This window comes from Colobus angolensis, unplaced genomic scaffold (genome assembly GCF_000951035.1).
Source record: "Colobus angolensis palliatus isolate OR3802 unplaced genomic scaffold, Cang.pa_1.0 Scaffold51, whole genome shotgun sequence".
In the NCBI taxonomy this organism is placed as follows: Eukaryota; Metazoa; Chordata; class Mammalia; order Primates; family Cercopithecidae; genus Colobus; species Colobus angolensis.
Window position 1 is genome coordinate 9,788,273 of NW_012118599.1, and position 16,363 is coordinate 9,804,635.

The 16,363-nt window shown below is 39.6% G+C and overlaps 1 protein-coding gene across 1 annotated transcript in view; it reads left to right on the top strand.

The window, feature by feature from the left end:
* TNFRSF21 (tumor necrosis factor receptor superfamily, member 21) overlaps positions 1-16,363 on the top strand; it is a 74,240-nt gene that overhangs the window by 53,916 nt on the left and 3,961 nt on the right. The window lies entirely within an intron of this gene.

A 16,363-nucleotide genomic window follows, 5' to 3' on the forward strand; every position in this document is an offset into this window, starting at 1 on the left:
TGTACACTTTAATCCTTTCCTTCCCCTTATCTCTTCTATAATACCAAAAGATTCTAATAGGAGCTATTTTTTGTTATTTAGTTTTTGAGAACAGTAATGTCAAAGCACTGTACAGCCTTCTCTGTGGTTCTGCTATAGCCTGTGAGTTATGATGGAGGCTGAGAAGGCAATATTAAGTTTTTTATTTCACGTTTTAATAATATACATCAATGTCTAGCAGCATTTTGGATCCAGCTCTAACTCTAATTTTAATAGCCAATGAACATGGATTTCTGGCTGCCAGTTCTTATTACAGGTTGAGTATCCTTTATCTGATATGCTTGAGACTGGAAGTGTTTTAGATTTTGGATTTTTTCAGACTTTGGAATATTTGCATATACATAATGAGATAGCTTGGGGATGGGACCCAAGTCTAAACATGAAATTCCTTTATGTTTCACATATACCTTATATACATAGACTGAAGGTAAGTTTATACAAAATTAGAAAAAGTGTATGCATGAAGCAAAGTTTGTGTTAAGTACTCGTGTGGAATTTTCCACTGGTGGCATTATGTTGGTGCTCAAAAAGTTTTGGATTTTGAATTTTGGGATTAGGGATACTCAAGTGGTAATTGCACAGTATGTTACTCTCTGTCCATAGTTTATTTCTGAAATTTGTCCTGTCTAACAAGAGAATCAGAAGGCAGGGGGCTTAATTGAGACTTCTTATTCTCATCCTGTGATGGGCTTGTACTCCCTCTGCATGGTGGTACTGCTGGGGATTTGGGGCTTTGCCCCAGGAGTTAATGGTCTCTTAATGGGTAAAAATGACGATTTTTTTTTAATGGTCAATGTTTTTTCTCTTCATAAGCCTGAAAGTGCCTGTGTTATGTTTCACTCAAAGGATTAACCCTGGTGTGGCTTTTAGTTGCCTCTGTCAAGAACAGCCAGTTCATTATTAACTATGGTGGCCTATTCGCCATTTTTAAATTACACCCATTCAGAGTCTGACTCTTTCTTTATCTGAGGTATGAGCTGTATTTTTCAGCACCCTCTTCTTTCAAATTCAACATCTAAACTGAACCTAGCCTTCCAGAATCATAGCTATTCTTCCTTTCTGGGACATGAGCATTTGGAAGAAGCAGCAAAGCAGTGGGATGATAGTTGTAAGTTATTGCAATTTTGCCAAAGCTATTAAAAAACAAAACACTGCCCTAATACAGCATTCCAATTTGTATGTTATCTCTTTTTCCATCCTTTTACTTTGATTTTTTTCTCTGTCTTTATTTAAAGAGTGTCTCTTGTAAGAAGCATCTCTTTCAGATTTTTTCCTTGAATCTAGTCTGATAGCTTTTAACAATTAGAGAATTTCAGTGTGTTTACATTTTTATGTAATTATATAATTGCTTTTTAAATGTAATTTTAAAAATGTAATTACTGAAATATTTGGGTTTAAATCTACCATATCTTTGTTTTCAATGTGTCCCATCCTCTTTGTTTCCTCTCTCTCTCTCCATCTTTTCTTGCTTTCTCTTGAAAGAATCAAGTATTTTTTTCTTATTCCATTTTTCCTCATCTGTTAGCTTGTTAATTTCACACTTTTTACTTCACTTTTAATGAATACCCAAGGGATTACAACACACGTACTTAAATTATGACATATAGGTAATAAATGTACTTCTTACGATTTTACAGATACTACAACAACCTTAGAAGGCTTGAATCCTATTTATCCTCCTCTTACACTTTGCTTTTGTTTTCATGAATTTTCATGTTACACTTTTAATACCGCTAAAAGGCAGAGTTGTTACGGTTTTACACAGCCAGGAGTCACATGGATTTATCCGCATATTGATCTTTTCTGTTCTTAATACCTTCCTCCTGGAGCTTCAACTTCTACTTGAGATAATTTTCCTTTTGCCTAAAGAATACTTCTCTGTATAGGTTTCCAGCAGTAAACTCTGTTTTTCTTGGTCTGAAAAGTGCCCTATAAATAAATAAATAAATTGCATTATTTCATCTTAGTTTTTTGAAGGATAGCTGGAAATAAATTTCTAGCTTGCCAGTTATTTTCCTTTAGTCCTTTAATGCCTGCGTTTAAGTTTCCCCTGCTAACCAGCAAAGGAGAGGATGTGATTTTATTTTTAAATCTATATTACATAACAAATTTTGTGCACAATATTATAACAGGCACTTTGGGCAATGCAAAGATGAGTAAGACAAAGTCAGTTGACATCAAGGAAGCTTACATTTGGATGGAAGGAAGAAATTCACACATACTTAGATAATCTAAAGGAGTAAATCCAAGAGGTCAGGAGGAGGAATGTGCTGGATCCCCATCTAACCAGCCAGTAAGGCTCTGATCAAAACATCAGTATGGAGACGTGTGCAGGGTTAAATCCCTGTCCTGGCAACATAGTCACTTTGGGGACCTGAGTAAGTTACTTGACCTCTCTGCCTCAGTTTCTTCATGAAGAAATAGGAGCAACATGAGAGCCTGTCCTATGGGTTACTCTGAGAATGAGGTGATTGTGTCCCACTGTAAGCACTTGTCAGATGTTGACTATTAATATTGCAATTGTTTCCAGGCTCTGGAGGCAAAGGAGATGGAAGAATGTTCCTAACTAGTTAAAACTCATACACATAATGGGTCTTTTAGATGCTGAATACTGAGGGTCGCTTAGTGTTGGGTGGGGATGTTCACCCAATTCCAGGACTGCTGAAAGCAGATGGCCGAGCAGGAAGGCTGCTATCTGGGTTCAGTGCCCCAGAGCTGGAAATCCCAGCTAACTGTAGGTATGTGTTGCTTACTGCCTGAGCACATGTTCCTAGGCTGGCTGGGATGTTTTCTCTAGCAAGGGAGATAATGGTCTGCTTCCTCAATAGCTGGCAGAAAAAGAGAAACGAAATTGAGCAAGTGAATTTCTGGTTTTCCTTATGATTTGGTTTTCCATGTTTTTTTTTTTTTTAGCTCCCTTCTTTTATTTTACAGCCTTTGTATGTGCAGAGAGACTTAACCAGTACACTCTTTCCCTGTGCTTTGGACAAGGTGAGAGGAAGGGAGTCTGTTTGTTCTCCATAGGAAACCCTGGGCAAACAATTTCTCTAACTCTGAGATTTTTCCTTTTAAAATGGAAATTACAGGACCTGCCCTTCACACTCGGAGTGGTTATCAAAATTAATTTTAATAATCAAATTACTGTGGGCCGTACTAGAGTGAGATATTAAGGTGATGTTTAGCAGCTAGGTTCAGAAGTATTATATCTGTGGTTAGAGTTTCAGCATCCCTTCATTGCTTCATGAGAGAAAGGGGCAGAAAAAGAAATTTTATAGATACTTAAAAAATGATGATATTAAAAACAACCACAACAATTTAAAATAATATAAATTGTTCCTTTAGCTGTCTGCTTTGATCAGAGATTCACAAATATAAAGGACTGACGTTAACCAGGCCGTGGAGTGGAGAATCCATGCTCTACTTCTTATCTCTCCTTCCGTAAGATTCAGTAGATTAAAACTGCACTATAATTTAACAGCCAGTGGACCCGCCGCCAGTGTTTTGTGGTAGTTGTTGTTGATTTCTATATAATAGAATGGTTCTTTGTTAGGGTATTTTAGTCCTTTCCAGAACCACATAGGAGACCTATGTCTCAGGAAGAGAGCATTTGTGCACTTAGGCACTCTCTCTCTCTCTCTCTCTACTATAGTAGACTCTGTGTTGGAGCCTGGATGGCTTTGCTCTGTATAATCAACTCGGAGAATCCCAGCAGCTAGAGAAGTACTGGCCCTTCTATTTTGGTGAGAACAGCACGCCTGCCTCTGCTGCAGAGGGAACTACAGTTACTGATTTTTTGCTTACCAGCTGCAGGATGCAGCTGTCCTTATCTACGGGTCTGACTGAGACCAGCTATTTTCAGAAATTTAATACAGTGAGGGCGAGTTGAAGCAACTACCAGCTGTACATTAACTGTTGACTTTTTGCTTGTTCAAATTAGTCTTTGTCATTAATTTTCCTATTTGCCGTCTCTTAGAAAATAGGGATTCTTATCCTAAGACCCGAGGACCTAAAGTAACAGCTAAACTTGCATGTTATCTAGCAGCTGCCCTCTGCCATGTTACTACAGCATGGAGGGTTATTTAAGGTTAAGTTACTTAATTCGTAGGGTGTGACTATGGGCTCTAGGGAACTTCTGGGGTGGTGGTGGGAAGAGGACATTATAAAGGGATTGCTGACTGACACACTTAGAACCAGGAACATTTAGTGATGCTTGTGTTTAAAGTTGTCATTGTGCACAAAAGAGCAATGTTTATAAATAGCCGTTAGATTTTTAATGACATTTCAGGCTGTTCTATTTATTATCATAGTCCAAGGTTTCATTCAGTTAGTCAACAACCTTTTGTCAGACACCAGCTGTGTGCCTGGTACTGGGTAAAGAAGAAAAGTGGTCAGTACCTTTCGATAACTCACTTGTGGCAATGGAGATGCAAATAATTATCATTGAAGTGTGCATAAGGAATTATAAGCATCAGAGTGAAAGAGTACTCAACCTGCCAAAAAAATACGTAGAAAGCTAGAGCAGATATATATTTGTCCATTTGAAAGTCACTTAAAAAAATCAGACTAGTTTTTTTTCAAGACTATATTTTAGTCTTCTTTCCTGAAACGTTCACATTTGGTTTCTACCTAGGAAGCCCCACCTGCTTTTTCATATTAAGGGCTTCTCAAATCTTTGACTCTGCAAAGAACATCTGTTTTACTTACATCCTTGTTTTGCTCAGTAGCAAGCTTTTTAGAAACCCTTAACAGTTCTGTAATATTTAAGGCATAGAAGTAAGGTTTTAATATCCCATTTCACGTCACGTGCTAGAGATCGCACTTTGAATCTCCAGGAACTACTAGAAGGAACTGATAAATTCAAGAATTTGACTTTATCCCTCTGAATTGGGTTTGAATTTTGCTTTTGCCACTCACTATGTGACCTTGGGCAAGTCCTATAAAGTCTCCAAGCCTCAGTTTCTTTGTAAGTGTCTTGGAAAGATCTTGCTGAGAACTAGAGGGGAGTGTAAATGCCCAGTCCTGCACTTGACATAGAGTAGGGGTCTCAGTAAACCTTAGCAACTATTTTCTGTGTTGGAATTTGAATTCTACATCGTCCTTTTTTTGACTTCACAGCAAATGCATCCTGTTTTCAATAAGTGCACATTAAGTTGAAAGTGGACCAGCATTTGCTAAGTATCTGTTTCGTCCCCAAACCCTGTCGGGGTGCTCTATAACTGGTTATTTAGCAAGCTTCATGGTCCTGAGAAGTATAGGTGAAATGGTTTGTGTCTGTGTCCCTGCCCAAACCTCATGTTGAATTGTAATTCCCAGTATTGGCGGTTGGGCCTGGTGGGAAGTGACTGGATCATGGGGGCAGATTTCCCGCTTTGACACTGTTCTTGCAATAGAGTTCTCACGAGATCTGATTGTATAAAAGCGAGTGGCACCTCCCCCTGTCACCACTGCTCTGACCATGTAAGACATGCCTGCTTCCCCTTTGCCTTCTGCCATGATTATAAGTTTCCTGAGGCATCCCCAATCATGCTTCCTGTACAGCCTGCAGAACCGTGAGCTTTATGAAACCTCATTTCCCGATAAATTATCCAATTTCAGGTATTTCTTTATAGCAGTATGAAAACTGACTAATACAGATATATTACTATATTTCATTGAATCCCGTGCCAATTGTAAGATGTACCATTGTCATTATGTATTACTGAGAAAGAAATAAAATACTGCTAATTATAATTGTAAGAGACATCCCCATTTCAGAGATGTTAAAATGTGAAAAAAAATACGCATCATAGAATTAAAAAAATGTAGTAGTTGAGCTTACTGTATGCAGATCGTAAGGAGAAAAGTCTAGGAAACAGATTCTTGGGGTCTTTATATTAATGTACATTCCCTCCCCAACACACACACACACACACACACACACACACACATTCTTACTAGTATTGCTTTTAAGGTTGAGATAATTTAACACAGACAATTTATTTGATAGATTATCAGAGCAACCATTATGTATTGAGCCCTGTACCAGGCACTGAGATACTAAATGAAACAAAACAAAATGCAAAACAGAATCATCCCTTAGGATACTGACAGTTTTATAGGAGGGATAGATATGTAAGCCAGACTTGAGAATATATTCTGTGAAGCTGCTATACAGAGGGATTGAAGTGAGCTTTAATTTTTTTCTGAGACAGAGGGTCTCACCATTCAGAAAAGGCTGGGTCTATTAGTGGATGACATTTCCCACCCCTTTAATCTACACCCTTACTGGCTTTCTTAAAAAGTGCATTGGGAGGAAATCAGAATCAATACTGTGAAAAGAAACTTATTTTCTCCATCAATTACCAGTGCAGGAGAGCACATTTTCATTTTTTCTTTTTAAAGCCAAAGCACCAATTTGGATAAAGTTGAATAGCTTCCAGCTTTGGCCTAGTTTCTCCGCTCTGTGTTTGTGAAAGTGTCCCTTATTCTGTTATAACCCAAGTGTCAATAACAGGTACACTTGCTGATGAGGAATTGCATCATGGTCGGCAGTAGGTTTTATTTTATATCAGTTAATTTCGAGGTTTTCATCATTTATTTGTCATCATTTCCTTGGGAGAAACTAATGTCGTTCCTGATTTTTTAATAAACAGTTGCCAGAGAGGAAACTTTGATCTACAGTTGGACTTTCAGAGGTTCACTGAAATTAAATGCCCAACAACTAAAATAACTTATCACCAAAAAAGTATTAGAAAAAAAAACTTGGGGGAAATGTTTTGTTTTTATAATCACAACAGTAGAGAATAACATAATACACAGAAGTCGTACAAGAACAATGCAACTACTTAACAATAAATACACAAGCCAGAAAACACTATATGCAAATCAAAAGACAAAATAATCACAGGTAGAAACTGTTTGGAACATTGAGTTAAGTTTCTTGAAAAATAAGGAGTTTTTACAAATTAAGAAAAACATGTGCAGTCTTGTGAACAAGACAGTTCACAGAGAAGGAAAACTGAAGACTTTTTAAACATGCAGATTTTTAACCTCTCAGGCTGGCACAGAGACCTATGATTCCACATCTAGGAAGATATCTTACACAGGTTCACTTGCATTCCAAATGATGCAAGTACACGTGTATTCATTGTAGTGTCATGTGTAATAGCAAAAGAATGAGGAGATCTACAAATGCCCTTCACTAGAGGACTGGTTATGTAAGTTATTGAACATCCATACAGTGGAACAGCATGCACTTGTCCGAAGAAGTGAGTCAGCTCTTCATGTGCTAACCTCAAGAAGGGTTAAGCAAGAAAAGGCAAGGTGAAGAGTAGGATGGGGCACAGTGGCTCACACCTGTAATCCCAGCACTTTGGGAGGCCCAGGTGGGTGGATCATTTGAAGTCAGGAGTTCGAGAACAGCCTGGCCAACATGGTGAAACCCCATCTCTACTAAAAATACAAAAATTATCTGGGCCTGGTTGTGCGTGCCTGTAATCCCAGCTACTCAGGAGGCTGAGGCACGAAAATCAATTGAATACGGGATGTGGAGGCTGCAGTGAGCTGAGATTGCACCACTGCACTCCAGCCTGGGAGACACACAAAAACAAAACAAACCAAAAAAAACACAACAGTATGTACATTGTGCCACCATATTGCAAATATATATACACACACAGTATATACATAGATGTTAAAAATTGTTTTAAAAAATAAGGGGGGTGGAGAATATATGTAATATATGTAGTTATAAGTATAGACTATCTCTGGACGAGTATATTGTGACTTGGTAACAGTAGTTACCACCATGGAGGGAAACTGAGTTGCCGAGACTTGGAAGTCAGAGGTTAAAGTCAAAGGTAACTTGGACTTGTAGACCATATGCATTGTAATTCTAATGGCATGAATCTAATTAATGGACTTATTATGCAGTGCTAATTTAATCAGATTTGTTGAGTTCAAAAAGCCTGAGTCATAAAGATGAACTTAAGCCTTCTTACTTCAAGGTCTTGAGTTTCCTTTGAAATTACTTTCCATCCTCCACAGTGTCTTATGGCAAACTTTAAAAAGGTTTGTGAAACTTTTTCTCATGGATAGGATTATCGAAAGGCTTTTTTGTGGGAAAGATTTTCCAATAGAAGTTTAGGGAAACGTAAGGAATTTCCAACGGAGCATGATCTCCTCATGTTCCGATGGCTTGGCATCCTTCACAGAAGGCTTGGCAACATATTCTAACGTGAATATGGCAACATACATTCTAACGTGAGTGGGCTCCAGCTCTGAACCAAGAGAACCCACTTATTCACTGTCCTCACTTCCTCTTTTTGAGAAAGCTAGTCAGTGAGTCAGCTCAGGGCTGCAACACCATTACCGTTGATGTCAGCAGCCTGGACAGCTTGCAGACACCCACGCCGGCAGCGGGGCGGGGCCGCTCCCCCCTTTTCCCTCCCTCTGGAGCCAGCTGGTTCTTACCAGCTTTGGCAGCTTTGTGCAGCACTATTCGTTGTGGCTTTTCTCCTTACATACAGGAAAGGCACAGCTCTCTTGCTTAGGGCAAGGATTGGCTATTGACACTTCGACTTAAATGGGGGTGGATGTATAGACTTTGGAGCTCAATTTTGAAATTAACTCTTAGAAATGAGAATTCTAAGACAAGGTAGATACAGACAATTATAGCCAACTACCTCGATTTGAGTTTAGGGTATTTAAGCAAGAAACCAACCGTGACCAGCTAACTAACCTAGGCTAACTTCATATGCCTTAAGTAAGGTTGCAGTTGAAACAAAACCTTTTCATTATTTTGTGTTGAACAGATCTAGGGTGAGTGGGAGTTTTTAAAAATAATTCCCCAGTGGTTTTGGCATTTTTTTGGCCAGTTTAATCCTGAGATTCCCCTGATGGGGGGTGAGTTTATTCTGCAGGCTCTGCATTGGCTCCCAGCTTAAGGTTCACTCACCTATGCCATCTCTGTGGTCTGGCTTGAGGGCTCCGAAGGAAGGTGAGCAGAACATCTTGGTGTTGTACTCCTGTTCCTTCTTCCATCCCATGACATCCAGTGATCCCAGGGAGCTCTAGACAGCAGATGGCCCTCGCTGTCCACTTGGCAATTGACAATTTAGATTTAAGTGTTGGTGCTGTTCCCCACTTATGCAGTGGAAGCACCTCCTTGCTTCATGTACTAAAGTCTGTGCTGCACAGGAGAAGAAGAAAGAAGGAAAGAAAACAAGAGGTTTTAACTCAACGATCAGAAGCTCAGGAAAAGTTTGGGGAATTTTTGTTTTAAAGTTACTTGACTCTTAGCCCTTCTCTTTAATTTTTTAAAATAACGTTTTAAGAGAAGACTTACAAAGCAAAGAAAATTTGGAAGCACATTACCACGAATAATAAATCTACCATCTAGATTCAGTAGTTATTCACATTTTGGCATATTTGCTTTATCTATGTATGTATACGTTTCCAGTCCATATTCCCGTTTTGAAGACTTTCCCTAAATTTCTTATAACTGATAATCCTTCTTTCAAGCATTTAGAAATCAGTATTTTTCCATTTGCCTCTTAAGATTTCTGTTTGCAAAAAAATTTGAGTATATTTGTGTTCTACTTGCCAAGACCCCTTACTCGGGATTGAATTGAACAAGAATTCACACTCAGAAGAATAATTTTAAAATCATTGTCTCTCATCATTTGAAATTTTTTAGGTTGATGTATTTGTTTTTATTTTTTAAGGGAGAAACCATTATATACAAGTATTCTACAGTGTCAGAACTTAGGAATTGAATAGATTCAGATAAATTGTTTTGTGATCAGGCTGGTAACCCTCATTATATGAACCCTCATTTATATCTGAAGTCCTGGAACCACATAGATTTGCAAGATAATAAGCATTTCTTATTATCTGAATTCCTCTTCTCTAAAGACCACATAGATCACATGTCAAGAAATACTTTTCTGGCAAAGGAAATATGCCTTTTTGTCCTCCCAGAGCCCAATCTTAAATGCCTATATAGGCCTATAGAAGGTCTTGAAATCTAATTTGATTTTGATTAAGTGGGCAGCTGGGAAAGCAGGGGAAACAGGCTTGAGATAATATCATAATTCTTAGATAGTTGTAATTTTATATTTATTTGTGACTAGAATTCCTTTGAGATAAACTTTTAGTAGAAATTGAATTTTTTTTTTTTTTTTTTTTTTTTCTAACCAGCCACTGGTCTGTTGGGATCTGAAATATTTTCAATAGAAAGCAAAGTTATTGACTACTGTTGAGGTATCTGGTATTTACAGAATCTTTCATATTTATCTCAGGGCAATCATCCAGCTGGAGTGTAAATCTGCCATTGAGTCCCAGGTACTTACAGATCTCACCTCTACCCCCTTCACTCTGGCAGAGGGGCTCAGGCAATGCCTTGTGGTCATGTGATTGCTTGTAATCAGATTACAGGGTTTGTCAATTTTCTCTAAATGCTGTGGGGTCCAGACAGGGAAGTGACTTGGCAGCAAAGAGGGTAACTTTGAAACTAGACAGACCTGGTGTTGAATCCTGGTTCTATGGCTCGGGGCAAGTTATTACCTCTTAGAGCCTCAGTTTCCTCATCTATAAAATGGGGCTGATACAACTTCCTTAGCAGCAAATGAATCACAGCTATTTTCTGCTGAGTCACCTAGCACAATTCTGGCAATGGCTTATTTCTTCGGGTCTCTTTTTGTTACCTCATGTGGAATAGCAATAAGTTTCAGTTAGATTTAGCAAAGGGCTTTTAAAAACCATTATTAAAGTGATAGAGATTTTCACAAATGTAACATAGAACTCTTCTTTCTAAGTGTTGAATGAGGTCTGGAGGGAAAAGTAAATCAAAACAGTGACTTTACTGTAAGGAGCTTTCTGCTGGGGACTGTCAGGCATATCTGGTTATATTACGGAAAGGGGGCCTGGTGTTATTGAACTGGGTAGTGTCAGAAGCCAAGGGGTTCAATTGAACCATGTTAGCAGGCTGGCAAAGAGCATCCATGCTGGGTAATTAATACTTCATTTCAGGGGGTTACTGATGCATCAAAGTCATTAATTAGTTTTATGAAAACAGATTGTGCAACCACAGGGAGATAGTAATTGGGTAGTAATTGAAAATAACTTTGTGGTAAACTTCAGTTGAGTAGGTAGTTCAGTTGGGGGTAACTTGGAATGGGAAAGAGAACTGGAGTGGGGGATTAGGGCATGAGGAGAATGAAGTAGCAACAGTAAAACGAGCAATAAATAAGACATAATTTGAATGGAAGGAACACAAAAGTGACCTAGTCTAACCTGTTTAGGTTAGAAATGAGACCACAGGTCTGATGAGGGAAGTGGTTTTCCTAGCACCACACAGCTAGTTAGTGTTATGTCTTCTCTCTTTTCTTGCAATGCTTTTTGTAGGATTTTCATGACTTTGATTTTTAGGAGCTGACTATGGGGAACATGAAGTGCATGCCACACAGATGGTAGCTGAGGCTGGAGTTCTCGCCCATTCCTGCTCTCAGAGTCTACTCAGGAATGCTGCCAGATCTTGCTGCCTCGAAATCTTATTTCATTTCTCTACCACCCTTGTCGTGAATAAAACTTGGAAGGATTTTCCTTTACCATCCATGGCTCTGCCATCCCCAGGGCCTAGGGGAATACTGCAACCTTCACCAGTGTGTCATCTCAGGAAAGGCCAGTCAACAGGGAAGTGATTTTTCAGTTTGTTATTAGAAGTGGAGAATTATTTTTGAGCTAAAGTTTCCATTTCTTTTTCTTTTCTTTCTTTCTTTCTTTCTTTTTTTTGAGATGGAGTCTTGCTCTGTCGCCCAGGCTGGAGTGCAGTGGCACGATCTTGCCTCACTGAAACCTCTGCCTCCCGGGTTCAAGTGATCCTCCTGCCTCAGCCTCTTGAGTAGCTAGGATTACAGGCATGTGCCACCATGCCTGGCTAATTTTTGTAGTTTTAGTAGAGACAGGGTTTCACTATGTTGGCCAGGCTGGTCTTGGACTCCTGACCTACAGTGTTCTGCCCATTCGGCCTCCCAAAGTGTTGGGATTACAGGTGTAAGCCACTGCGCCCAGCCTCAGTTTCCAATTTTGATTTGGTTGAGCACCCAGAGTGAGTACTTCAGTTTTTTAGAAGTCTGGTTGGTGCGGGAATGTAGGGTTGTCAAGGACACAGCTGGAAATGGGGAAGGGCAATGATGACAGTCATGGCTCATTGCGGTACAATCCAGATGTAAGTTAAATCATTATTCTCATAAACACTGCTACCAAACTCAGTAGCCCAGAGATGTTCAGACGCCCAAATTTCCAGCAGCAGTCTGTTTACCTAATCCGTTTGGATGGTTCCTTGTACTCAGTGGTAGAGATGCTCGGAAAGGAAAATTGTTAGGTCAGCAGCAGAGCTTTAGGTGTGACTCAGCCTTGAGTAAGTTCAACCATTTATCTTTCTTCCCTTATCAGTTTGGACTAATAAGTACCTGGAAGGACTAAGTGTGTTTGCATGGAAACTAATCAGAAGGACATTTGGGACTTGTTTGGCCAAAAGAAATGCCACGTTCTTGAAGTTCACAAAATAGAATTGTTCTCTTTTGGGCTGCTTTGGGAGCTCTCCATGCCCCCTACCATTCTGGTCTGTTTACTGTCCCCACCTCACTTCTCATGTGAGTCTTCCAAGTTAGGATTACGTCAACGGCAGTAAGCAAAAAGAACTGTAGTTTTCAAGTTTCTCCAAAAGAGTTTCAAAAAAGTGACAGATACATTGCCTTTACAGGACACATTTTCTTAATATCTGCCTCATTGAAATAAGTTGGGGCATGTATGAATGCCAAGTCCATGAACATTTCACAAAAGTATAGAGAGGAGCTCAGCCACATTGATAATCTTCCTGCTACCCTGTTTCTTGGCTACCCATATAAATAAGAGCTGCTGCGGTCACAACATTTTCAAGGTAGTGGAAGGAAAATATACTTATCAGTGGTGACTGCTTTTAAAAGCATTTATTGATTGTCTAGCTGTAAAAGTTAATAAGTTAATATATCTTTTTTTCTTTTTTCTTTTCTTTCTTTTTTTTTTTTTTTTTTGAGACAGAGTCTCCCTCTGTCACCCGGGCTGGAGTGCACTGGCACGATCTTGGCTCACTGCAACCTCCACCTCCTGGGTTTAAGTGATTCTCCTGCCTCAGACTCCCAAGTAGTTGGGATTACAGGTGCACGCCACCACACCTGGCTCATTTTTGTATTTTTAGTAGAGACAGGGTTTCACCATGTTGCCCAGGCTGGTCTTGAACTCCTGACCTCAAGTGATCCACCCATCTCGGCCTCCCAAAGTGCTGGGATTACAGGCGTGAGTCACCGTGCTCAGCCTAATATATCTTTACAGAGAATTTGGAAAGCTCAAAGAACCTTAGGATATAAATTATTTTATTTTATGAGTATCTTGGTAAGTTTATGCTCAAAGTTTTTATAAGAGGATCCTCTTCTCTGGAAATATGGCTTTCTTGTTTAGAGTATTTGTCTTCTCTTTAGTATCTAAATCTTATTATAGTGTTCTTCATTGGCTGTAAACTCAGAATACTGAACCATGAACTTTCAGAATTAATAAAACAAGGAATTAATTTATTCCATGTATTCTGATGACTCAGTGTTCTGATTAGAAAGCAGAAGTAACACAATGCTTAGTACAGTAGCAGTACTGCAAACCAGCTCTGATGGATATTGTATATATTATGGTAAAGCGAGGAAAGAAATTTCTATGAGCATTGAATGAATGAAAACAACTTAAATGAAGTCAGAATGCAACCAGCTACTGTTGCACAAATTAAGAGATACTTATACTTCGTAATTGAGTAGATTTTCTAGAAAGATGATTTTTAAATGGTCTCTGACTTTGGCAATGCTTGTGAGCTCTGTTGTGATGCTAATATCATTTGCAGGGGCATTTTCATATTCACCTGATTCATTGCTAATTACAGGAGAGTATCAGTTCAGCATTCTGTCTTTCCAATTATGTTGGAAATCATGTGGTTAATTTTTGCTTTTGGACCTTTTGGCAAAATTGGGGGGAAAATTAAACATTTAAAGTTTTCAAATGAATTTAGGAAATAGGTGGGTGGTTTGTTAGCATGTGATTTGTGGGTGGGAATTTCCTTTTTAAGCAAGAACAGTGTACTATGTTGACCGACCATGTCTTCCAATGTATTGTCCCCGAGAACCAGAATGTAGACAAGTGTTCTTTGTCTAACTGAATGAATTTAAAAAGTGTGTTGGAGGTCAGGAGATTGAGACCATCCTGGCTAACTCAGTGAAACCCCGTCTCTACCAAAAATACAAAAAATTTAGCCAGGCATGGTGGCGGTCGCCTATAGTCCCAGCTATTGGGGATGCTGAGGCAGGAGAACGGCATGAACCCAGGAGGCGGAGCTTGCAGTGAGCTGAGATCACGCCACTGCACTCCAGCCTGGGGATGAGAGTGAGACTCTGTCTCAAAACAAAACAAAACAAACAAACAAACAAAAAACATAAATAATGTTGGCATAAATGGCCATGTGCGTTTTCAAGGAGGAGGGGCACGTGCCAGGGTCAATGGAATTAAAATTTTACAAGCGTATACATAACATTTATTTGTAGATCAGAAAGGGATTGCTAGGTATACATGTTTCCCAAGTCTGAAACTTGCACTGGAAGCAGCAGCAGGGCGTGGGTGGTGGTTCAGAGGAAAAACGCTGTTGGAACATTAGACATGTGCAGTCATCAGTTGTCTTTCACAATCTGAAATCAGTTGCAAGAATTTCTCAGGACTTAAAATTTGTGAAAGAAGCAGTTGTGTTTGGTTTGTGCTTTATATAACTATTCCATGTAATACTCTGAAATATCAATATCTTCGTCGAAGAGCTTGAAAACATTTTACTTGAAGTGTGTGAGTGAAGGGCTGAGGATTCTGAATGGTGGTTAACAGCTTGGGGAGACTGCCCATCATTCCCTGAACCCTGCTCTGTGTGATCGGGCCATCTGGCTCCCAGAATTTTTAATTCATGTCGGAAGAGCCAATAAAAAGATAAAGTCAATTACTAGGAGAGGCCACAAGTGCCTGCCAGAGTTCTGATGTATTTTCTCAAATGAAAGGGTCAAAGAGAGATGTCAAGCAGGCCTGAGTTGCTTGCTTTCTCCCAGTAGCTGTGTGCTCTCTTTGGGGCCCAGTCGCTTCACTGGTAAAATGAGGTCACATCACCTATCACTCCCCCCATCTCCACTGCACGCCCCCAGTACAAGTCATAGTTATACTGTATGTAGCCACTGTAGGAGCGTCCTAACTGCTCTCCCTGCTTTGATTGTTGCCTCCCTAAAATCCATTCTCTACCCACCAGCCAGAGTGGCGTGGTGAAGCTCACCATCTTTATCTGAAACTATCTTGTGTGTTTGCTGTTGTCTCTCTGACCTCCCCACTCCATAATGCAATCTTCACAGTCTCTGTTCTGTCCTTTCAGTCATTACTCTCTCCTCCCAGCCACTGACACCTCTCCTTTTCTCCTGTTCTCCTTCTTAATTTTAGCAGTATTTTTCCTGAGCTAGTTTGAAATGAGAGTCAGAAAACCTGGGGTCTAGTTTTAGTTCTGTGACTTCCCTGTGGCCCTTAGTTAAGAAAGTCACTTCACTTCTCCAGGCCCCAGTTTCATTCCCTGTGAAGCTGAGTGTAAGAGTCAGCGAGCGCTGTGGTAACAAAGGACCGCAGACTGAGGGCTTAAACAACAGAAACTGATCTCCTCACAATTCTGGAACCTTAGAAAGCTGTCTTCTGAGGTCTCTCTCTTGGCTTGTAGATGGCTGCCTTCTCACCACGTCTTCACTGTGTCTTCCCTCTGTGTGCGTTTGTGTCCTCATCTCTTCTTTTTATTAAAGACACCAGTTATAGGAGTGTAGCCAACCCTAATGACCTCATTTACCGTAATTACCTCTTTAAAGGCCCTCTCTCCCAATAGTCACATTCTGAGGTTCTGGGGGTCAGGGCTTCGACATGGAGGGGCATAATTCATCCAGCTCATAATACTAAATTATATCTAAGACTCCTTTCAGCTCTACAAAATTATATTTTAAATTGGGGATCTTTCTCCTTACACTCATGTTCCCTCCTATTCCCCTGAGATAATAACTTGGTTCATGTGCCTCCCAGTTTTTAGTACTCATGCGTATCCTCACTGTAGTTTTGAAGGGTTTAAAAGTCTGTGTGTATGTCTAGTAATCATATAAATAAGTTATGGTCAACTGAAATGGGAGGATGTATATATAAAATATTAAATGGGAAAAAAAATAGCCTCTGAGGAGGGATTTTAATTTTACAGGTTTTTTTTTTTTTT